The sequence below is a fragment of the Phyllostomus discolor genome, chromosome 4, assembly GCF_004126475.2.
Source record: "Phyllostomus discolor isolate MPI-MPIP mPhyDis1 chromosome 4, mPhyDis1.pri.v3, whole genome shotgun sequence".
Lineage (NCBI taxonomy): Eukaryota > Metazoa > Chordata > Mammalia > Chiroptera > Phyllostomidae > Phyllostomus > Phyllostomus discolor.
In genome coordinates this window covers 33,241,190-33,266,304 of record NC_040906.2, presented here as the reverse complement: position 1 = coordinate 33,266,304, position 25,115 = coordinate 33,241,190, and the positions used below count along the sequence as shown (strand labels likewise).

General features: G+C 36.6%; 1 pseudogene; it reads right to left on the bottom strand.

Moving 5' to 3' along the window:
• Positions 1–4,135: 4,135 nt before the first annotated feature.
• On the bottom strand, positions 4,136–5,367 carry LOC114495320 (annotated as a pseudogene).
• Between the last annotated feature and the right edge of the window lie 19,748 nt (positions 5,368–25,115).

The window sequence follows — 25,115 nt, the reverse complement described above, 5'->3', positions numbered from 1 at the left end:
CTAACAATAAAAGAAGTGAATTTGGGTAGTTAATTCAGCAGATGTTAGACTCAAAAATAATTTCTTTTTTTGTACCAATGCATGTTAATTTCAAAATGCTTAATTTTAAAAGATGGTTTTTCTGAGCAATTTATTGGACATTTTTCTTGAGAATTTTTTTTTAATTATAGATAGGCATCGAGCAAAATGTACATTCTGCACAGGGCAGAATGAACTCGGAAGCTTGTGTGTCGGGCTGTGTTTCTTGCTCTTCTGCCTTCTTTTTTCCACTGTCTTCGTACCTTTATTCATCTTTTCCCTACCTTTACTTTATTCATTTCTTCCCCCAGGTGGTTTCCTGCAGTCATTTCCAACTGAAGAAATAGGACTGATAAAAGTAAGTTGCACCACAGTGCTAATGAACTAAAGTATTCAAAACTGTTCTTTAAAAATTTGCACTTAAAAAGAAGCAGGCACTAGGTATATTAAAAGTCCTGACAGCATAATTCTATAAATATATGAATAAATTTATCCCAAAACTTGCTTCTTTTATCACTGTTTTCATATAAAATAACTAAATTCTGTATTGTATTTTATCCTTTCCTATAATTTAGATAGGCTGGATAGTTTGAGACAAACCTTTTAATAACCAAAATTATTAGGGTTTTTTTGAATGTATTAAACTACTGGCAAACCCTAGGATCAATCAAATTATTTTCTGGTGAAATTTGAGATGTTAGAATTTATTAATAATGACAATAACTTCCCATGAAAACCTTTATTATGTGGCACCCTGCCGAGTTAATATCATCTTCACAGCAACAGTGTATGGAGGGTATTATTACCCCATTTCATAGACAAGAAAACTGAAGCTTAGAGAGTTTACACTGTCTGCCCAAGATCAAGCAAGTAATTCAGGGCAGAAATGAAATTTAAAGTGAATTCATCCACCTCTGGAGCAATAGTCGAGGCTCTGCTCCTTTGCTGTTCATCTGTCCTTCCCCTTCCCCTCCCCCTGACCCTGTCCTACTCACATTCAGTCTGGGTAACACAGTAGAATTTATTATGTTCCCTATTTGTCCACTATCATAATGCTGACTATATGTATGCATATATATGTTCACACACACACACACACACACACACACACATATATATATCACTATATACAATAGTTATACTGAAACATGCTGCTTAAAAAAATCATAGTATCTTTACTTTTCCAAAATAGCCTTTGAAAGAGAAGAGATTTAAGACTGTTGATGAGATTCAGGAAAACACAACAGGGCAGCTGATAGAGTTTGGGAGAGCTGTGTGAGGTCCCATAGTGCCTACTTTGAAGGGGACTAAAGCATCCTTGTCCTGTGTACAATGTTTCTTATATCTTGTATCTTCTTCAATAAATGTCTCTATTTTTCATATTGCGTGGCTACATGGCTGAATACTTTCTGGACCAACTATATGTACCTATATACACACACACATACACATATATATGTTATTTTATGAAGTTCATGGACAAACTGTTCACATTATGATATGGTTCATGTTCAGTTAAGTACATGTCAAATAGTAAAGGTCACATATACTACAGATAAAGTTCTGATTTTCTTAAATTTCAATTCTGAAACAGAAAGTATCTTTGCCAGAACAGGGATTTCTCATCTTATTTCAGTGAGGCTTTTAAGCAGTCGATAAGGAAAACACATTAAATACAGGCATCATTTCACTCATGAGAATGAAAGGCATCATAAGCAGTAAGTACACTTAGAATCTCATTTTCCCCTCCTAAAATGTAACGTTCACTGTATTACTAAGAAATTAGAATAGAACATCTTGAGTAATTCTATTCTAGTTGTGTCAGAAGTCATAACCACTTAATAAGCAAAATATGTGACGGACAAATTTCAAGGACATGATGAGGAGAATAAAGTCTATTAGAAGTACAAAGGAAGGCCAGGAGCCCAGCTTTCTGAAAAAGCTGAAGACTTAGGTGTGGCTCAAATCCTGGCTCTGAGTAAGGTACTCTGGCAAGTATCAACCAAAGAAATTAGAAAAGATTTCTTTGAACTAAAAGTGCTATACTCACACATTGCCTTAGAGTAAACTGATGGAAAATCAGTAATTACTCAATTTTAGGGCTTTCAAGGAACCTTAAGGTATAGCCATAATTGAGAGCCTATTTGTATAGAATTTGGAAGGAGACAAATAAAACAAAATTGAAGTCCTCAAGCCAACTCAAGATTCAATTTTCCTTCTAAACAGCCAGAATGAAGGAGAGGGATTGAATGAGAGAGGGAAGAATCTAACATTGACTTGAACCAGTTTGGAGCACATATTGTAGGAGGCACTGTATGCTGTTTTATTTAATCCTCGTAACGGTATCATGTGGTGCAGACTTTAGAAGCCATACATTATAAATGAAAAAATGGAGACTCTAAAAGCATAATTTAGCCAAGATCGCAAAGCGAGGTGTGAGCCAAGTCTCCTCTCCCTGAGTCTACTGCTCTTTCCAATGTAACACAAGTAGTAATAATGCGGTGTGATGTAAGGTACACAAGGAAACCACTAAAAAAATTATCGCCTACAAAAAGGAGCATGATTTCCCAAAAACCACTACTTGTCACTCCTTAAGTTAATTAGCTTTTCCATATTTAAAATGCAAATAGCTGAGTGTTATGCCAATGACACACTATCTACTGAAAAACAAAAATAAGTTGCCAAGAAATATAGAACAGAAATTATGATGGGAAAGGGGAAAAAACCTAAATGCCCCAAAATATGAGTATAACTAAATAAATTGCAATGAGATCCGCTCAATAGAATGAAGTCCTGTCCTTACAAAAGACTGGGTTAAGCTACAATGTAAAAAGAGGAAGATACAAAGTACTATGGAGCGTATGATTACAATTATGTCAAATGCAAACAAAAGGTATCTAAGAAGTACAAAAGTAATGCAATAAGGTGATAGAATTATCAATAATTATTGTTCACATTTCCCCTAACATACTTTAATTAGTTTTTATAATTTCCTAATGAGAAATCAATGAGTTTTTAGAAGGAAAAGGCTCAATCATTTTAAGCTGAAGCCTTACAATAACCTCTTCCTTCTGGCTAGAAATTATTTTTTCCAATTTATTTCCCACAGTGCATAGTTCCTTATACAGAGTAGATGCTTAATATCTTTTTATTGAATATATTTTTTAAAAGAGTAGACAAGAGCAAGAAAGATCTCCCTCTGCTTAAAAAGTATTTCCAACATAGGTTCACTAATTAGAGATTTATTTGTGTTAATGAGTTCCTTTTTAAAATGCAAATGCATCAAATAGCTAAATGAACAAAAAAAAACCATGAACAAAGAACACACAGGAGGAAACACAAATGGCTAATAAACATGAAATGAAAAGTTCAACCTCATTAATAATCAAAGACATGAAAACAAAAATGATATCAGCTTTCCTTAAGAAACTTGCAAAATTTCTCATGGTAATTTTCAATGCCAACTGGAGTATAAACAAGAAAATACTGAAAATATATGCCTCTCATAAACTGCTGGTAAGACAGAAAAATTGGTATGAACTTTCTTGAAAGCAATTTAGAAAAATACTCCTAATTTTTGATTCAGGAATTCCATTTGTGGGAATACAGGTTAAAGAAAAATGATCATAGACGTATGTGAAAAAATTTTATTTGTGAATGTTCAGTGCAGTATCATAATCCCAAAGCAATTTGAAAGAATCTAAGTATCCATGGTTAAGAAAAGAAAACTAAATTTTTATAAATCAACTCAATAAAATAATATTTTATCTTGAAACCAAATTTTTTTAAATATTTGAATATGGACAATTCTCATGATATAGTATTAATTAGAGTGTAGTACACAGATATTGTTATACATCAGGATTTCGCATTTTCAAAATATTTAAGCATAGGCAAAATATGAAAGAAAATAGTAATCACTCTAGCTCATGATACTTAGCATGATTTTTATTGTCTTCTTTATTTTCTCTTTTTTTGCTCACATTTATTTTTTGTTGGTTTTTAATGCTGCACAAGACAGTATTTTCTTTATTCATTTATTTCACTTATATATTTCTGTTTGCTGCTATTATTTTAATTACTTAGAGAGGGAACCATTGTGGCCTTTATTTGTTTCTTTATCTGAAGGCCACCTTAAGCATTCTAAATTTGGAATATTTAAGCAAGCTAAAAGGGAGAAATGGGGTTTCCCAAAATCACTCAATGGGGAGAGGAAAGGTTGCTTTGTCTATCATGCCCTATGGTGGGTCATTAACTGTGTGAACAATTACATTTCACTTTTAATTAATTGTGCTTAAGGCTTTAATTAAATTTGGGGGTTCCCTTCTTAGAGTAGCTCATACTGACGGAGGTGCATGTGCTGGACGATGTCGCGGCAGTCATTGAACACGCGGCGGATGCTCTCGGTGTCCACTGTGCGGTGAAGTGGGGGTGGCAGTAGAGGCCCCCGTTGCCAGGGGGACAGTGCTGATTCTGAGGAACTCATCACGAATGAAGTACTTGGCCCGGATCACGCGTGGGTCCTCTCCGGACTCGGGAGTAGCATCTTCAGGAGTATTGTGTGAGCAAATTCTGAAAAGTAGTCCTCAATTTTCGAATTTCCAGCAAGGACTTTCTCAACAGCAGGTCTCGCTTGTGAGGAACAGAATCACAGAGATGGTGTGCAGCCATCTGTTGTTCCAGATACTCTTGAAGAGGTTCAGAGCATCCTGCAGGCCGTTGGTCTGGTCAGCCTCCCAAATGACCATGTTGTAGCCGCTGCTGGCCACCGCAGAAATAGTGGCAGTCACGTCATTGAAGCACCAGATCCCCCTGCGGAGTTCATTGCGTTGGCCACCCACCTCGAACATGTGGAAGTTGACTTGGTGCGCCTGGAGCTTGGTCTCAAAGATTCCAGAAGTCAGGACACGGCAGTGAAGCAGGTCCCAATCACTGGGGACAGGCGATTGATGTCAGCCTGCTTGATGGCATCAACCTTGTCCCAGAAGTACTGGGCGCAATCACCTGGTACTCGCTGGAGCGTTGGTGGCAGGTGCGCACTCCCTCTCCTCCCACTGAGGCTTGGCGTGCGGGCAGAACTCGGTAGGAAGTCAGAGTCCGGAGCGCTCATCACACTCAGAATGTAGTCCACTCGGCACTGGCTCTCAGGGTTGGCCAGCTCCACGGGGGTCACCAGGTTGCTCATGATAACCACAATGGTTTCGATGTCTCCTTCAGATCGTTTTTGACGTCGTGCACCTTGGTAGCCTTCTCACCTTCAATATTGCTTCTCTAAGCCTACAGGTCCTCTTCGCTGCCCTCTCAATTAAATCCATCAGCATGCGGGATCCTCATTTGCTTCACAATGGTGCTTTTACCAGATTCTCCAGCACCTCCTCTGCCTGGCCTCCAAGTACCATGTCTTCTTTATTTTCTTTTATACCCATAATTTCTAAGAGGATATTTGTTATACATAAACAGCGGTTTACAAAGATGTTCTGCTTATTCTTGCAATTTCTAGAACTCCATTCTGAGAATACAATTCAAATGAAAAGTTTCTACACAAAGATGTTCATATACAGCTTTATTTGAAATAATAAAATTAGAGGACTAGTTGAAGATAATATGGTTTATAAAATATATAACATTGTCATTATGCTAATTCCTTTTACTTTATGGAAAACATCTTATTTTGGTGTGCCAGTATAAAAGACACTAGACACACACACACACACACACACACACTTTCTCCCTAAAGAGAGAAATTCAAGACTGGAAAGTGGGAATCAAGTTCCAAATTAACTTTCTCCTCTGTGAGTTTAGGAGTTGTTTCCTAACCACCTCAAAACATAAACACACTTAAATAATAAAGAGAAAAATTTTAATAACAAAATAAAATGTTTTTGACACCACCATTAAATTTTGAAAAGCAAAACAAAATTGTGAAATCAACAGTGTCACTTAGCTTCCTATATGCACACAGAACTGGCCTACAGATGCTCTTGAACCTAGTGGGACACAAAGGTGGTGCAGTTTTATTTTCCTCCATTCACTGCCTTTAAACATGCTCTGTTAAATTTGCTTTTCCCAACTTTTAATGACATCTTGGGCAGTACTATTGTTTCCCAGTCACTTTTAAGTATTAAGATTTTCAGACTAGTCTATTTCAAAATCTCAATCTTGCATTCAGTTCCATAGCCTTTCCCTCAGTGGGAGGAAACTTGGAACGGAAACCAGTGGGCTCTCCTTCTCTATTCCCCTCTCCTTTGCTCATTTGCTTCCAGCACTTCCAGGAATGGGTAGGAAGAGAAATTATAGAAATAGATCAAAGGTGTTATTAACTGCAGCTGTTGTTAATAACATGTTATGCCCATATGCTATGCTCATAGCTATAAATACCCCCAAGGGCTTCTCTATAGGTCTTTCTACTGCTATCCCCTCCCCAAAGACCAGTTCTCTCAGGTGTGACATGGACCATACTACTGAAGCTCAGATGCCTTCCTTGAAGTTCCTATGAACCACTAGGAAAGAGCATGTCTTTGTCCCAGTAAAAAAATTATGAGTGTAATGCCTAAACCAGTGTGGCTCAATTGACTGGACATCATCTGGCAAAGTTAAGGGGCACTGTTTTGATTCCCTGTCGGGGTGCATGCCTGGGTTGTGGGTTCGATCCCAGTTAGAGCACAAAGGAGAGGCAACCAATGATGTTTCTCTCTCACATCCATGTTTCTCTCCCTTTGTTTCTCCCTTCATTTTCCTCTCTCTGAAAATAAATAAATGAAATCTTTTAAACAAAAAAATGAGAGTGGAAGCCAACTTTATTTCTCTATGGCTTTCCCAAAACACCCTTGAATTGCCTTTCTTATCCCCACTCCAAAAAGGTGTCCAACTGGGGAATAAGATACTCTCTCCACTTTCCTGATCACCCCCTTTCCAATGTGTGCAAAGCATTATGGTTGGAACCCTGCTACATATGCCATTCTCCTGCTGAGACCAACAGCTCACATTTCTAAAGTTTATGAAATACTTTAAAATGAACTTAAGAAGGCTAAAGATTGGTATGCTAAAACATTGATGAAAGAAATTAAAGAAGACACAAATATAAAGATATGCTATGTCCCTGGATTAAAAGATTTAAATTGTTAAAATGCCCATGCTACCCAAAATGATCTATAAATTCACTGCAATTCCTATCAAAATTCCAAATGCACTTCTTATAGAAATAGAAAAGGCAATCCTAAAATTCATAAGAAACCACAAAGAATAACCAAAACAATCTTGAGAAAGAAGAAAAAGGCTGTAGGCTCTCTATGTCTTGATTTCAAAATATATTACAAAACTATAGTACTCAAAACATTGTGGTATGGGAATAAAGAGAGACATACAGACCAAGGAAACAAAATAGAAAGCCCAGAAATAAACCCATGCATATACAGTCAATTGATTTTCTCACCAAAAAATTGGATTTCAAGAATACATGTGGGGGAAAGGATATATCTTCAACAAGTAATATTGGGAAAACTGAATATCCACATACAAAAGAATGATATTGGATCATTATCTATGCCACACCCAAAAATAAACTAAAGTGGAATAAAGACTTAAATGCAAAACCAGATATCATAAAATCCCTAGAACAAAACATAGGAAAAAACCTTAATGATATTTGTCTTGATAATGATTTATTGAATATAACACCCAAAGCACAGGCAACAAAAGCAAAAAGTAAGTAAGTGGAACTACATAAAACTAAAACCCTTCTACACAGCAAAGGAAACAATTAACAGGGTAAAAAGGCAACCTATAGAATGGGAGAAAATATTGACAAACCATGTATCTAATAAGGAGTTAATATATAAAGTACACAAGGAACTCCTATAAATTAACTGTAAAAAAAATGAATAAATAACCAGCTTTAACAATGGGCAAAAGACTTGAATAGATATTTTTCCAAAGAAGACATAGAAATGGACAACAGATACATGAAAAGGTGTTCAACATTACTAATCATCAAGGAAATGCAAATCAAACAACAGTGAGATATAACTTTCACATCTGTTAGGATGGCCAATATCAGAAAACAAAAACAAAAACAAAAAACATGTTGAGAATGTGGAAAATTGACATCCTTATAAACTGTTGGTAGGAATGTAAAATGGTGCAACTATTATGAAAAAGAACATAGAAGTCCCTCAAAAAATTAAAAATAGAATTACCATATGACCCCACAATGCCATTTCCAGGTATCGATAAAAAACATTGAAATGATGATCTTATAATCAGGAGACACATGTACACTGCCATGTTCATTGTTCCATTGTTCACAAAACCCAAGCTATAGAAATAACTTAAATGCCCACTAATAGATGAATGGGTTTATTTTAATGCAACATGTACATACAATGGAATATTACTCAATTTTTGAAAAAGAAATCTCACAACATGCAACATGGGATGAAACTGGAAGACATTATGTAATAAGACATGATAGTCACAGAAGGATAATTATGTACCATATGATTTCACCTGCATGAGGTATCTGAAATAGCCAAACCCATAGAAGCAGAGAGTGGAAGGTGCTTCTAAGGGGCCAAGGGAAGAGGAAATTGGGAGTTTCTACTCAATAGGTATAAAGTTTCAGTTATACAAGATAAATAAGTTTCAGAAATCTACTGCACCACATCCCCATGGTTAATAATACTGCACTGTGTACTTAGAAATTTGTTAAAAGAATAGGTCTCATGTTAAATGTTCTTATCGATAAATACATTTTCAAAAATTGACGCCTTTGAAATGGTGCATGTAGCCCTCAGATTTCACACACACACACACACACACACAGACCACCTTTGTTTTCACACAGCCTAATTTTAATATTACTATACGTAATGATGGTTTATTTTAGAACATGAGATACGATCTAATCAGACATTTTAAATTCTTCCTGCATAGAAATGGAGTTTTACTATTCCTGGTGTTATTTTATATCGCAGTAAATCTAATCACTTTTAAACATTTTCAGACTTCTTAAGTCTGAAAGCTACTTCTTAAGTTACTTCTGACATATAATTTACCAGAAAATTCATTAGATCTTTCATTAGTTGTTTACCAACCTATAAACCTTATGACTGTAGTTTTTACTAGCTAAGATATAATTAACTACATTTGACTTTGTATTTTAGGGTCAAGTTATTTATCTATACTATCAAGAGTTTTATATAAATTACATTTTTACTCCATTAGAGTTCTTTCCACATCAGGTTCAGTAATTAGAACTCCACACTTAATATCTCATAATCACAGTGACATTTACATCTGTCTTTTTTACTCTCAGTCTTTAAATACTAAATTGTTTGTAATCGTAACTATCTATTTTAAAGAAATCAATAGCAATAATGAGCACAAAATTGCAGTATCAAATATATTACAGACAAGCCCATTAGTGGAAAAATTTGATCCTTTTTTCCTGACATTTATATCATTTACCACCAATTTCCTTCATGTAGTGAAATATAAATTAAACGTTAAGGATTCTTCACAGGTAGAAACAGTGATTAAACTATGTCATCTGTCATGAAACAAATATGAATTCATTGAATACTGCTAATATTAATTAATCCTGCCAGCAGCTTCATACGTGCCTTCTGATTTAGTTTCTTTAAAAATTAGAGACAAAAACTTATAACAATAACCAATATGGTCACTGCAACACAAATTCTAAAAAGGAATAAATAAAATGGAGTGTAGGAGCTTTGCTCAAACTAAGAATTCACTTAGGTAAATAATTTTATCAGTTAAGCTTGATCTAATATATTACCCAAAATATTTTCCTGAGATTTAAAAATCTAAAATTAAGAGTTTAAATGGGAATTATCTGCATTGTTTTAATTATTTTCTTTTTTGCTTACAGCATTATAATCAGTATTTGCAGACAATGTCTTTATATGAAACATCTAATGTAATTTTAATGAGATCTTTCAAATTGAAAGCCTTTAAATAAAATGTACTTAGATTGAGAAAATGTGTGAAGTCAAGATAAACTGTTTTCTGAAGAGCTAGATGGTACATAAAAATTAGGAAGTAAAATTTGCTCTCATCAGAAAGGAACTGGGGAGCATTTCAAAATAGTTCAGAAAGCCTTCTTTTTACAACGCCCTGTTGCTTGAATTTAATGTGATATGTGTCTACTTGGTATCAATATAAACACTGTATTATGTATTTCATTCAATATTTTTCAGTCTTTCAATTTAAAATATATCTACAGCATTACCATATTCAAAGATTATAATACATAGTAGAAAAATCAAAGCTAAGAGTATATTCTAGTATATAACAACAAAAAATACTTTACAAAGAAGTGTTTTTTTTGCCAAAGGCATGGAAATCCAAAATTATAAGGAAGAAATTAGTTAATAGAAATTACCTGAACTAAGAAATTCTTTAAGTATCTTATATAGTGAATGTGAACAAAATAGATCTTTGAAAAAGAGAAAATTCTTAACATTTTTAAGCCTTCAAATTAGATAAGCCAGAGATTTTCTAAGATTCTTTCCCTAAAAAATATAAGCACCCCTATGTTCATTGCAGTGTTATTTACAATCACCGGATTTGGAAGTAGCCCAAGTGTACATCAGTAGATGAGTGGATAAAATGACTATGGGACATTTACACAATAGAACACTACTTGGCCATAAAAAAAGAAGAAAATTTTACCCTTTGTGACAGTATGGGTAGACCCAGAGAACATTATGCTAAGTGAAATAAGCCAGTCAGAGAAAGGCAAATACCATATGATTTCACTCATATGTGGAATCTAATGAACACAATGAACTAACAAGCAAAGCAAAGGCAGACTCATAGAGGGAGAGCAAGCTGACAGCTCAGTGGGGTTGGGGTATGGAGGGATCAAGCTAAAAAGAAAAGGAATTCATGGACACAGACAACGGTGTGGTGATTACAGGGAGCAAGGGAGTGGGTAGAGGTGGAAGGAGGTATAAGCAGGATAAATGGTAATGAGTAAACACTATTAAAAGTAAATAAAATATCTTTGACTGGTGTGGCTCAGTGGATTGAGTGCCAGCCTGCAAATAGAAAGGTTGTCAGTTCCGTTGCCAGTCAGGGCACCTGCCTGGCTTGTGGTCCAGGTCCCCAGCTGAGAGTATGCGAGAGACAACCAATTGATATATCTCTTGCACATCAATGTTTCTCTTTCTCTCTCCCTCCCTTCCCCATTCTCTAAAAAAATAAATAAATAAAATCTTTATACATATATATACAAATATCAATATATATAAAAGAATTCTCTATAATTTTAAATCAACCTGGGAAATGGGGATTTTTAAATTAAATAGTGTGTGCTAGAAAGTGAATGTGGAAATTTCCATGTGAATGCCTCATGTTTAATACATTTTATCAGTCCGAAAAAATGAATTCAGTACCCATAAAAGGTAAAGTATAAAAATGTGTACAACAGACACATTTATAAGAGCTTATAATGCTTTTAAATATATATATATACACATATTTATATATGTCCATATGTAACAACAAACACAAAGCAAAATGAATGTGTTATGAACTGAATATTTGCATGCCCTCCTCAAATTCTTATGTTAAAGCCTGATCCCCAGGGTTGCTATAGTTAGATGTATGGCTTTTAAGGAACTAATTACATTTAAATGAAGTCATAAGGGTGGAGCCCTGATTTGAGAGAACTAGTGTTCTTCTGAGACACCAGAGAGTTCATTCCCTCTTACTGCATGTGTGCACCAAGGGAAGAGCCTGTGAGGATGCAAGTCAGGGAGAGGGTCCTCACCAGAAACTAAACGCTGCCAAAACTTGATCTGGAACTTTGAGCTTCCAGAACTGCATGTGAATTATTTTCTTTTATTTAAGCCATGCAATCTGTGGTATATCTTTTATCAGCCCATATAAACTAATAAAAAATGAATGCCAAAAAACTACTACAGATTATTTGTGCTGAGCAAGAATACATGGGAGGAATGAGATATCACTGACATGAGGAGGAAGAGAACACCTTCTAAGAAGGAGGGAACCTATCTGGAAGGATTAGGATGTGGAAGACAGGGTAAATGGTAAAATGAGTGCAAATTATAAAAAATGAAAACTTGTCTCCTGAGTGTGTTCACAAGACAAGTATCTATCAGTCCCAACTAGAGGTTGGGAGAGTTCAAATGCAGTAAGAAATAAAGGCAGCAGATAAATAAGCAAACACTTCTCTTGAGATTCAGGAGACATTCCCTGAGTGACAAAAAATATATCCATTTAAATAGTATGTGCTTGTGGGATGTCACTACGTCATGGATCTGGAAAGAAACAAAGGTTTCTTAACACAATTAAGTGGCCTGATGTCCCTAAAGGACAAGAGCAAGGCAAACCTGTAAATAGAGAAGAAATCTCTCCACACTGTTGGACAGGCTACATTGTCCAAAACGAATGAACAAACAAATAAATAACCATTTAGTTTTCTCTTGAAGAGATATGCTTATGCAACTAGATCATCAAGCAAGGACTCTGGTAGGGCCACAGGAAGAGCCGACAGTGATTGTAGAATTCATGTCCACCCTTCCTCATAAAATAAAACTTACTCTGTGCCTGGAGCTGTGGACAGCACAGAGGTGAACATCAACTTTCATCCAACTGAAGTCCAGGGTCTTACTTAAAACTGAGAGCTCAGAAAGAAATCAAGAATCACACCTACTCTCATGGAAAAGAGGGAGTATTCCCAAAAGAAAGATTTGTGCAGAGTCACTTGAATAGCTAGTTAACAGTAGCAAACAAATGAGGCAGAACTTCAACTCTAGTCTCATTTCTTTCTGAGAATGCCCTCACTTTGCATAAATATCTTCACCAAAGAAGGAGCAGCGTTGTTCAGGGTAAAGGGGGAGATGATTATTCCACTGCATTCAATTTGGCTCCCAGCAGAGTCCAGGGGCTTTGGCACTTTCAGTCACCACTGACTATAACCAGCCACTGAAAGAAAAATCTTCAAGAAGGAAAGAGGTAGGAAAAGCAAACTTTTCATTGCTACTGAGGTATATAAAAGGCTGCCCTGGGAAGGGGCACAGGGCAGAGGGGCAGCAAATCTCTGTTATAATAAGTTAAACAGGCAATTTGGAAACCAATGTGACAATTTTTAAGCAATTATTAAATAGACACTACATCGAACCAAAATGTCCCACTAATACATGCTCACAATTCCACAAAGGCATGGTAAATCTTTGTTCATTTCTCCTGTCGAAGCAACATGTCTTTTTCTTAAAATTCCCCTTTGTACTGATTATTCTTCCAGACACAGTAGCTAACTAGGTGAGTGTCAGCTCTAATTGGACGATGGTTTGGAGACTTCAAATCATCTGGAGGTTAAATAATGTAGCATAGAGCCTGTGTTATTCAAAGGGAATGTTTTAATACAGTGGGAGAAACGCGGAGACACAGCAGCTGTGTGAACTCTGGCAGGCACGCTGCCCTGAAGGAGCCCCAATATTGTCTCTAATACCTTAAGTTCAGCAGTTTTAATTCCCACCTCTGTGGGATGTTTGACAGTTCATTCATTTGGAGCGCTTCAGGGATGCACAGGTGACTCGAGTTCAGATAGCTATTTTAAGGATGTGTCGCTTCTGTTTATTTTTTAATGCTAAGAAGAACACACTGAATGAGACAGAGGAAGACCTTTTGCACATAAAAGAAACTGTTCTTTCAGAAAGGAGAATGCTTTGACATTTAGAGACTAAGCACTTCTTTGGGGGATAGACTTCCTTAAGGTTGAAAAGTGGATTGGGAGCAGAGTTAAACAGAGCCCAACCACAGAGCAGCCTCCATGAATGTCGGGTCTTAAAATACGCAAGGCTATAAAGCAAAGATCTGGGCTAACTATGAAACCTTTCTATATTGTTTATTGCCATACCTTCAATATGCTTCTACATCCAAGCTGTTAAAGGTGTTTGTGAACTTCATGTTGATGTAAAGTAGAAACATTAGCAAAAATTCAAGTTGGCAAAGATAACAAAGGAGACTACACTCTTTCCACCAGACAAAAATATGGAAGATGTAAATCTCCAATACTACTACCCACAGTATATTTCCCAGGTAACCATAGTAAGGTTAGTGGCCAGTTGTCAGTGATGACAGGTGCAGTTGGACTGGTTCAGGAGGTAAATTAAAAGATGAGGGGATGAGCCAGGCCATTCGTGGGTGAGGGGATAGATACCTGGAGGAACGATGAAGATCAAAGGCAGCAAGTGTAGCAAATGAGGATTCAAGTACATCATAATGATCAATAGCTACATTCTTAAGAAAAATATGTCAATTAAAAGTAGTTCATAGGATTTTTTAGAAGTTAATATAGCATTTCTATTTTGGAAAAAAACACTGATGTGCTTACTAATATAAAAAGAACATTACCAAGAATAAATTAGCAGCTCTTAAAATACTATGTCTTATGTTCCAAACTAACATTTTCATATTTCAATGGAAAATGACTCATTTTGTCACATTAAATACCATAATTCAAAGTAAAAAAATCTGTATAGAAATCATATTGTGCTTCCCAGTATTTGAAGATAAACCAAGATTCATTGAAATACAAATATCATCTACTGCACATAATCAGTTCTTGAAGTCTAAACAATTAATTGCTCAGATACTAAAGGCTCAACAAAAGATTCAACATCATTTTCTCTCTCTCATTTTTACATCCCATTTTTCCCATACCACTTTTTACCTTGAGCTCTTAACTTAAATTCTCATTATAGTTATCACACCCAAATAAAAAGTCCATTCTTTCAAGACTTTTTTTATAATCCATATTTCTTTGTTCTGTCCTTTAGTTTCTCTTCCAACAACTTGGCCTAAGCCTCTTCAGAGTTCCCAGCATTCCTCACTATTCCATTGATTTGCCCTTGGCGGTTGGGAAGTTATTAAGGGAGGATGTGGGGAAAAAGTTTCTGATTCTCCAGGGAGCAACAAGTTTGTCTATGCCCTGCACCAGCCCCCTCCAGGATCATTCTCCTCAGAACCACAGCTCACATGTTTCATTCATGCAACAATCTTAATCATCTTTCTTGAGTCATTTTGGTTATATCATATCCCTTTTTAGAAGTTTGCAGTCATTTTCAATCATCATTTTAGTCTAATTAGAACAGACAATCTTTTAGATTCTTAAAGAATAGTGTCTCAAATACATAATACCTAGTTTTTCAGGAATATTTTAAGCAGGTCATGTTAGCACTTCTTCTGTCTGAAGATATTTTTATTTTCCCTAGCAAACCACATGTGATATCACTGAAGGCTTAGGCATTTAACTCAATCAAAATATAAATGTTAGATGCTTCCTGTTTTTTAAAACCAAGAGGTTATAATGGAAATGTTCACTTTTCTTGACATGAAAGGCATTCACAGAAAAGTGGAGATTTCCTTTGAATGAGTAATTAAGTTTTTAAAATACACAAATTAGTGCTTATTGAATTACAAGCTGTCATGTCAAACAGTCAGTTTGTTCTGACATTTCTACATTGGCAAATTATATTTCTAGAAAAAAAGAGTGTCTAGAGATAGCATTTTATTACTGTCTTTGTTAAGTATTGGGGAAAAATTCTGTCTGTGTGTGTTTTATCAAAAATCCAATATGTTCGATAGCATTAATAAGCAAAAAATACTTTTTAATATTCAGTAGTCATTTTTAGAAATATATTTTATATTGTAAGCATAAATTGTCACTTATTTTTTTCTTATTTTGAAACTAACTTTCATCAAATATGAAAAGCATTGCATTCATATGATGAATTGCTTTCTTGGTAAGAGCATAGAAAAAAATGAAACTAGGTTCATGAGAACAGATTTGGACTGTCTACATCAAAGTGCTATTTCTATACCACACACTACACTTGTTTCTCTTTGTGACTTGTTCTAGTTATCTATTGCTGCATTACAGCCACTCCAAACTGAGTAGCTTAAAACAACAAATTTGTTTAAACAGTCATTTCTTTTGCTTACAAATACGAAATGTGTGTCAGTGACAACATCTTATCCCTGCCTCGTGCAGCAGTAGCTGGGGGAGGGGAGCAAGCAGCAGAGGATTCCGCACTGGGGATGGAACCACCTGAAGGCTCACCACTCGCACGTCCAGGGGCGATGAAGGCCGGGAGATGAATGGGACTTTAGCTACAGCTATCGGCCAGAACACCTATATGCGGTCCTTCATGTGGCTGTTTGGCTTTCTGACAGCGTAAGAGCTGACATCTGAGAGCGAACGTCCCAAGAGAACAATGTGAACATTCATGACATTTTGTATGACCTCGCCTCTGAAGTCACACAGCATCACTCAGCTGTGCTTTATATGTTAAGGCAGTTACGATGGTCATCCCAATCCAGAGGGAAGAGACATGGGCCTTAGCACTGATGGAGGATTTGTCAGCCTCACAGTGTGGAAACTGCATGTGCAATGGGCTGTGCTGTGACGACCATCTTTGGGAAACAATCTGCCATATGGCTGTACCTAAATGATTAATTTCAGAAGCTGTAGCTCTGTTGTATTATATGTTTCATAAAATACTTCTTAAAGCTGCCAAATCCCTCCAGCAGGGGGAAGCATTATGAATTTAACTTCAGGTGCAATATGAATAGTTTGTAGGATCAACATTACTCAAAAAGCCTTCCTTCTGATGAAAAGCACACTTATCCAACTATCTTTGCTTCACTATGTCAAGAGCTTAGGGGTAGAGTTAGGCCACCTTATTATCACTCTTTGGGGAATATACAATTAACTACTTCGATTCATCCAAAAGAAATTCATTATATACTTACAACAGGAAACAAACTGTCCTTGGCTGGCCTAATCCTGCAGCTTAAATCAGCCAGTTGGCTCCTTTGGCTCCACATCCAATCATTTTGAGCCCTGGAATCTGCACTTTGTCTCCAGTCTTAATCACTAACACTGCCCCATTCCACACCCTGTTTTGTGACCTATTCTCAGCCCCAGACCTCTTGCTCCAGCCTCTTGACTGGAGTCTCATGCCTGTTGCTGTTAAATATAATGTTACATAGGACAAATCTATCTCATTTTCTGGGCCATTTTATTGCATATCATTCTCATTTTTCCTCAGGTTATACCTTCTTCCACAACTCCGGAAAACAGGCCTCTGCCACTTCCAGTACCCAGCGCACCAGCTTGTACAAGCTCCCCTCTGCACCAGCTCAGGAAGCTGCCACTTCTGGAGCCTGGGGAAACTGAAAGAATGATGCTCCAACCGTGGAGAACATGAGTGTGAATTACACAGATGCTCACTTCCACCAGTTAAGCATCCAGTCGAAGAAATATATACACATGTAAACAACCAAATATAATACAGAGTAAAATGAATGCTATGAGAAAGATAGAAGCTACTTAGCTGTATTATTTAAACATTAAGATAAATAAATGACTGCTAAATTTTCCTAGAAAATCATTTGGTGCTGGCAAATAATCATATATAATAAGAGTAGCTCAATCAATGTGTTCCTAGTTCAATCTGGTGAGTTGGTTATTTGAAAAAAAAAATACAGGCACTTGTTGCTAAGCACCATAGAAAAAATGGTGTCCTAGGCCTGGGTGTGTCTTAATGAATAACAATTCCCACTCTCCCAACTAGATTTCCCTGTGTCGGTGATGGCATGGTGCAACGTCGCTTCGATTTCTAGCCAAGAAGATAGATCCCAAATAGCTCGCCACATGAAAGTTTGTCAGTGATAGCTCTGTTGAAGCAGAAGAAACAAGTGTGGCAGGTGCTTGCAGATATGCGACATTCCCATGGGAACATTTCTGACCTCGCTTACACTTGAATAAGTGGTGACACAGTTTCAGCAGTGGTTGGTGGTTACTGCCTATGCTGTTGTGCCCTATATAAAAACTCCCACTTGCTTATTTGGGGTATTATTTAAATGTCATTTATTCTAAACACTTTCTTTGATCTTTTCTTTTTATTCAACAAGTTTGACTCCCTGAAATTCCAAGATATATTTTGGCACAAGACAAAAAGAACTGAATAGATTAAATATTTTCTGATTCTCTTTTAAGCTTTGGAGTAAACACAAGTTAAAAGTTATCATCAATACCCTGTGACTGAATTAAAGGTGCAGACTGTGTTTTTATGTGCACTTCAGAAAGAATATTTGCAACAAACATCCTTTAGATTACATAGTTGAACTTTTGGGTGCATTTTTCCATTATCAAAATTTTTAGGCCAAAATTATTTTTGTGCTTTATTTTTAATTGCTGGAGAAAACCTTGAGCATTTCAAAACAGTAAGATTTAAAAAAAGAAAAGAAAAACAAAACAAACTTCTCTTTGTAGAAACTAATGCTTTGAAGGTCGATGACTAATTTGGGGGAATAAATACTCATTACATACAATTGTGGGTGGTAGTTTCTTCAGTCTGTGGACTTTTTTGTAATCAACGTATAATTTTACTTCTTTGTCTTATATAATCCAATATAAATTATTTGAAATATTGGAAATGTAGGTAAGGTTTTAATAAACCTAAAACCATTACAGGAACGAATTTTGAACACTGAAGTCCTTAAGGCAGAATATGGTAGCAGTGTTTTGTGGCCCTGGCTGCTGCCAGTCAGCAGTAATTTACCCTGGCCCCTGGGCCCTGGCCCTGCGACAGTCAATATCTCATGAGAAAGAATCTGAGTGTGAACTCTGCACTCTGGTCTGCGAATGGGAAGTAATAGATCACTTTTTTCTTGTCATCCACTTCCACTGGCTGTCTCAGCAGGCATCGTGGATGCCTTCTATCAGCAAAGTGGGCTCCAGACTGAGCTGGACTAGAGTTCTGGAGCCCTGGTCCCCCTGGCCCCACTCCATAGTGTGAGCAATTAGTTGAGACTCTGTAGATTCCATCCTCATATGAAGGTTATTAATCTTCCTTTCTAGCACTCCAGTTGCCTGTTGGGACTTCAATAATCACTTATTAAATTTTATCTTGATATAAGAGGGTCCTTAGAGTACCCCTTTATAGGGGTCTAGGAACTACCAAAGCAAATACTCTTTTTAAATAAGACATTCTTCAGTCACAGGCTCTCCCTTGAGGTGGTTGCTGGCTACTAGATATATCTTATATCTATATAGATATAAAATAGGCTGCTGCAACCTGATTACATACAGCAGGGTACATTCAGACATCAATGCTATATTTGAAATCCAAGTATATGTTTAGTTTCAAACCTGGTATTTTTTTAGTGGATGGGTCTCTTTTACTGAGCAGCTTGGCCCCTAAAACACCTCCACTGTGATCACACAGCTCAAATCCTCAGCTGTGGTTACCCAGATGGCTTGGCACCTAGATGTTTAGTCACTCACAATAAGAGTCAGGATTATACCAGCCAGGCCCATGAAACAACATATACTCACCAAATTATTTTTCCTCCATCTAACAAGCTTGGCCCAGTATTTTGGAGAAAATGTAGATTCTCAGAACATTCTCATCTCTCTCTGCCCATCACCATCATGTACCAAACATTGCCTGGAGTGTCAACTATGCTCATCATGTCACTCCCTTTTCGATCTTGGCTGATCCCCTTTCTTAAGTGTTATTTTTATGCTACAAGTCTGTGTCTCAATGTAAAGAAGCACACGGTCCAAAAGTACCTGATTCTAGCTGCACATGGAGAACCAAACATATTTCCATTCTGAGTAACACTAGCATGCAATTTCTGCCTTGCAAGGATAAAATGATAGCAATATATACATGGTTCCTTCACTCACACAGTTGACTATCTAGCCTAAGAATGAAGAAAGAAAACCAAAGGAAGTACAAAAGAAGGAAGAAAGGGAGGATGGGAGGGAGGGAGGAAGAGCAGAAGGAAAGAAGGAAGGAGACAACAGTGTAATAGAGCATAAGCCATGAGGCTTGCGATGCTCTCAGTGAATGGCACGAGCTATGATCATGTGCTGAAATGTAAGAAGTGCCAAATAAAATCACTTTTCTCCCCAAGAGCTCACTTCTCCTTTTGCCATTGTGCTGGAAATCCCAAAATTAATCATTTGGTTAACTAATCAAATTGCCCAGTACATAGTAGAAATTTAATAAATACTTAATGAATGAATGTTGTAACAGGAACTCTTTCACTCCAGTCTTTCACCAGATTGGTCCCCAAGGGCATAAGCCATGGATTTGGGAATTTTTTTTTCTAGAACACTATACAAGCTCCCGGGGGAACAGCCTCGATGCATGCTGACAAATTTGCTCACTGCCAACTGAGCTGAAGATAACCATTTATTCCGATTTACCAAGCTGAACTTTGAAAATTTAATGTGAATGAGTAATCATCTTCTAACATGTCTACTTACATAGATGGAAAACTAATAGCTATACCATAAAATCCTATAATACCACATCCTGGCAACCACATTCAATGCTGACCTACTTATATTATTGGCCTTGTTAAAAGAAAAAAAATCAAAACAGATGTGCCTTTATAATTCACTTCTTTTAAATGAAATAGATTTAGTAACTGAATTTCAACTCAGTCAGGAAGAGTCATTACATTTGGGGCTTTCCAATCTTTAGATTTTAGATATAGGGATTAATTTTATGGAAGAGGGTCTTAGAAAGCGAAGGGTCAACATTTCAAACCATCTGTGGGCCAGTTAGCAGCACTTTGTGAACTGCATTTAGAGTTCTTTGCAGTTCTTGGTTATGAAGGGAACTATTCAGTCATTCACTGGATGAATATCTGAGGGCTTGAACATGTAAGAGAGAATAGATGATTGACAAAAAAAAGCTATTATTCCCTATAAATCCAAAATCAGTGGCAAATGATTTCATGAAACAATAATTGTGTACCTAGTGTACATCAAGTCCTATGCTGTTAAGCAGACTGGCAAACCATCAATTGCAACACAATGTGATAAGCCTTATAATAGAGATATGCAAATGATGCTAACAGAATGTGAGAGAAAAATCAAACTGCTTCATGATGACAGGAATAGATTTGTTGTTGTTTATTTCTCTGTGTGTGCATGTGCTTAATCTTGTATTGAGCTCTTATTACATTCTAGGCACTGAACTAAGTACTTTTCAGGAATTCTAATGTACTCACAACCCTAGGAAGTAAGCAATTATTTTCCCCATTTCGATCTTGTATATGTGAAGTAAAGATGGAGGGAGTGGTGAGAGAAATGTGGGATATTAGATCTAACCAAGTAAGAAGGACAAGGCAATGAATGGTCTCACACCTCCTGAAGGCAACAAGGAGCTACTGAGGAATTTTTATGCTGAAAGGTAACATGGTCTCCTTTCCTGTTACAAAGAGCACTTTACCTTCATATTAGCTTGGAGGGGTTATAGCCTTCAGGAGCTTTCTGCAGAGAAGCTTTCCTGGGTCACAAACATTAGGCAGGGATAGCATTATCCACAGCCATGATAGAATAAGTCCCGCGAGAAAGCAGTGGGAGCTCTGATTGAGATACCTTTATCCAGGCAAGGCAGCATGCTCAGCCATCATGTCAATAGCTCTAAATGCACTATTTCAAACATTGGCTCATTCATTCAATGGCACTGTTTTTCTGCTGATGCTATGTTTTAAGCATGGGAGAAGCAATGACTATCTATAAAATGCATTGCCAGTTTATTCCTGACAAATTTCTTACCCAGAGTAAAAAGCAGAGTTGTAGCCAAGGTTGAGCGTTAAGTAAAAGAAGAACAAATAAACACACAACAACCACCACTACCCTGCACACAAGGCTCTGCTTGATCTAATGCACATAGATTCTGTGTTATATGTTGTTATGATTAAGTATTCCAATATCAGCATACACTGTGTAATGCACTAATGGCTAGAGTGTACTGGTTCCTCATCACAGCTGCAGATCAAAAATCTGAGCAACTTTGTGAAAACATTCATTCCAAGACCTCACCTTAGACCAATTCACTCAGAATTGCACTGGGTATGGACTAGGTATTGGTATTTTAAAAAATGTCCCCAGATGATTCTGATATACGATCAGGGTTGAAAACTATAAAATCTTAGGGATGCACAAGACTGCATAAGCTGCTGACTACAGTGTGAATTTCAATTCTTGCCAGGGTAAAGGTCCTCTTTGGGCCTCAGAGTTTTTAATACAATTCATTGCCCTATGCCCTAAACAAATTACTTGTTTGCTTGTCTCAGCATACCTGTCAGGACATATACAAAGGTGAAGACCAAATTAACACAGAAGATGTCAAGATATGCTATTGAATCCCAGGTGCTGTTGCTGGTCTACCATATCCATTTAAAAATTGGGTTTTAAACTCAGTTCTCAAATAATTATATATTTGCTCATACATTTTACTTACAGAAAGAATATATTACCTCCAAAAGAGCAGGGATGACTGAATTATTTATAAAATGGTATACTTCTCAAGGAAACTATTAAGAGAGAATCTGGAGCTTTTTCTCTAGACGGTGATTTTTTTCACAGTTCAAAGTAGACACTGTTAATACAGCTAAATATAATAATAATACTGATAGTACTAAAAGAAAAGTTATTATAGAAAACAAATCTAGGTATTAGCTAATGCCTTTCTTATTGATCTGAGCTGTTCCAGTCAACACCCACAGCAACTCAACTTTTATTGCAGGATCTGAGTGCTATGTTTGTGTTGTTTTCAGTTAATCCTGGATCTTTTAAGGTGGAACTAAGCCTCCCTAAGGAATACTTGTGGCCGTGAAGCTTTCAGGACAGCATGGTTCAACACTCACAGCATAGCTGCATCTGGCAAATGAGAATCTTCTCCCCAGCTGCTTTCTGGAAATAGGAGCAGTGTGTAGTGACTCTTCCATCCCCTGTCAGGTGAATAAATTCTAAAATTAGGGGCATCCCTTCTCCATGACAAAAGAAGACAGGTGCAGTAGATGAGGCATATCCCTGTCTGCTTATAAGAAATCACACACTAAAGCCCTTATCCAGAGAATAAATGGTAAGGAAGCAATTTTCCATTGTCAATCTGACAAGGAATGGGAGTCTTCCATTTTCAAAGGCCTTTTTAGAATCCGTCTCTAAGACAAGTAAATGTTTTCCAGATATAGCTCAGAGTCATAAATACCATACAAAATCCTAAATTTAAAAAAAAGAGAAACTACATACTCCAGAACATACAATTATGAAACAACATGGAAAAAAAAGATGTTTAAAGGGTTTTTAAATAAAAATTCCAATTACATTTATTATTTCACCCTTTTCTATGTTGATCAACTGAATCATGATATAAAACCCAAGAATTAAATATTTTCTAAAGGAGCTGATTGTTTTCCTGAACAGGATCCAATGTGAAGAAAAAAACCTCCACATTCCATACTGAACATGTACTAACAGATCATTACTTTGCCCAGATTACACTGCTGGGTGAAATAATCCCTTTAGGACATTTTGATTAGATGCTAATCTAAAAGGTCTTAAAGAGTACTGAAAAGACCTATAAGAAATATGAGGCATTTCTTTTCACTTATCTCACCATCAAAATATCATCAAGTTTTAAATCCCCACTTAATTCACCAGGCTTTGCATGGCGAATTAAATGACGAAAGTCTACCAGTTTTTGGTGGTGACTCATAAAGCATGGCTAACTTATATAACAACAGGATTTTTCCAGTTTTTATCCTCAAAATACAAGAGTGCACCACTCAGCATCATTGAAGTTATAATGAAGGCTTTCTTTAAGCTGGCATTTTAGTATTGTTAAATCACTAGGTGTTTCCGTTTCCAAGAGAAAATACATATATTGGTAATAGAAAGGGATTTCCATAAATATGAAGAAAATGCAGCAGATTTTCAATCAGGAATAAGTTCTCTGTTTCCCTTTCTTGAGGACATAGAGCATATCAGCAAGGCAAACATCTCTGCCTTCCAAGAGCTTAGTCATGTGAGGAATAAGATGCACTCACATAATAGAAGTTACTGACAACCTGCTATATGTTCTGTTCTGCTGATAGGGTTGCAATAACCAGAGAAAATGGTAAAAGTTACCCTTATGTAAAGGACATGAACTATGCATTGATATTTAAGTATGTTTAATACTTACAAATGAATTTGGACTTACTGAAGTTGAAAGTAAACAATAATCATTTCCTGTCAGTAAATACTAGCACGATAAAAGTAGAGAACAAATAATAACACCATGTTACTCTCTATATACAGATTTGGGGGAAAAGTAGGTTTACAGTTGTTTATATAGAAATTAATAATAGTAATTTATAAATAAAAATACAAAAATAAACTCTGTATTTTGCATATAACTGTAAATCTACTTTTGCCCCACCCTCTATACTGGCATCACTAGAGAACATACATTTTATATTTTTTAGTAATGCACTTAATATTGGAAGTTTTCTGAACTGAAAGTACTAAAAACTGAGGTTTCTAAGTTTATTCACTATCTCATGCCACTGACTCCTTGCCAAAAGCAAAGAACAGAAAGGCACCTAGCACTCTCAGGTAGTATAGTAAGATCCTTGGTTAACTCATCTGGAAGCACCTTCCTTCTTCCTTATCCACTGTCCTTTGTGGCCTCTGGCTTTACTTGCTGGGAGGTGCTTCTTTGCTCATTTTGCCCCAAGACCGTACCTGAGATGTACATTGAGAACATGCTCCGCTCAGGGAGCTGCACAGTCCTTTGCAGCTTGTGTCCTCCTGGGTTCCATGGCAGATGGGGGAGTGAACGGGTTATACAGACTCTTTGCAAGGGGTTGAACTGGCTTCCATAAGACAGACTCCTTGTTTATTGGTGGCGGGGGGCAAGGAATACCTCAAAATTTAGTAGAATTTCAATCTATTTGCTTCACATCAATTCCCTGTGAATATAAACCAGGCCAAAAATCTCATCTAGAAATGTATTTTAAGCCTGGAATTCTGATTTTACATTTACTGGCTTCCTACAATAACTATTTCCCTCTCCATCCCTTGAAGCCCATGGATAGAATAGGCTCAGATGGGAAGGCAATATCCAAATCCAATCTTTGCTGCTACACTGGATCTCATTTTCTCTCGCGGAACTCCTATTGGAAGGTGCTTGAAAGGGGCAATAAAAACATGATGTACCCAAGTTACCCGTGTCCCCTGAGCTAAGAGAAGT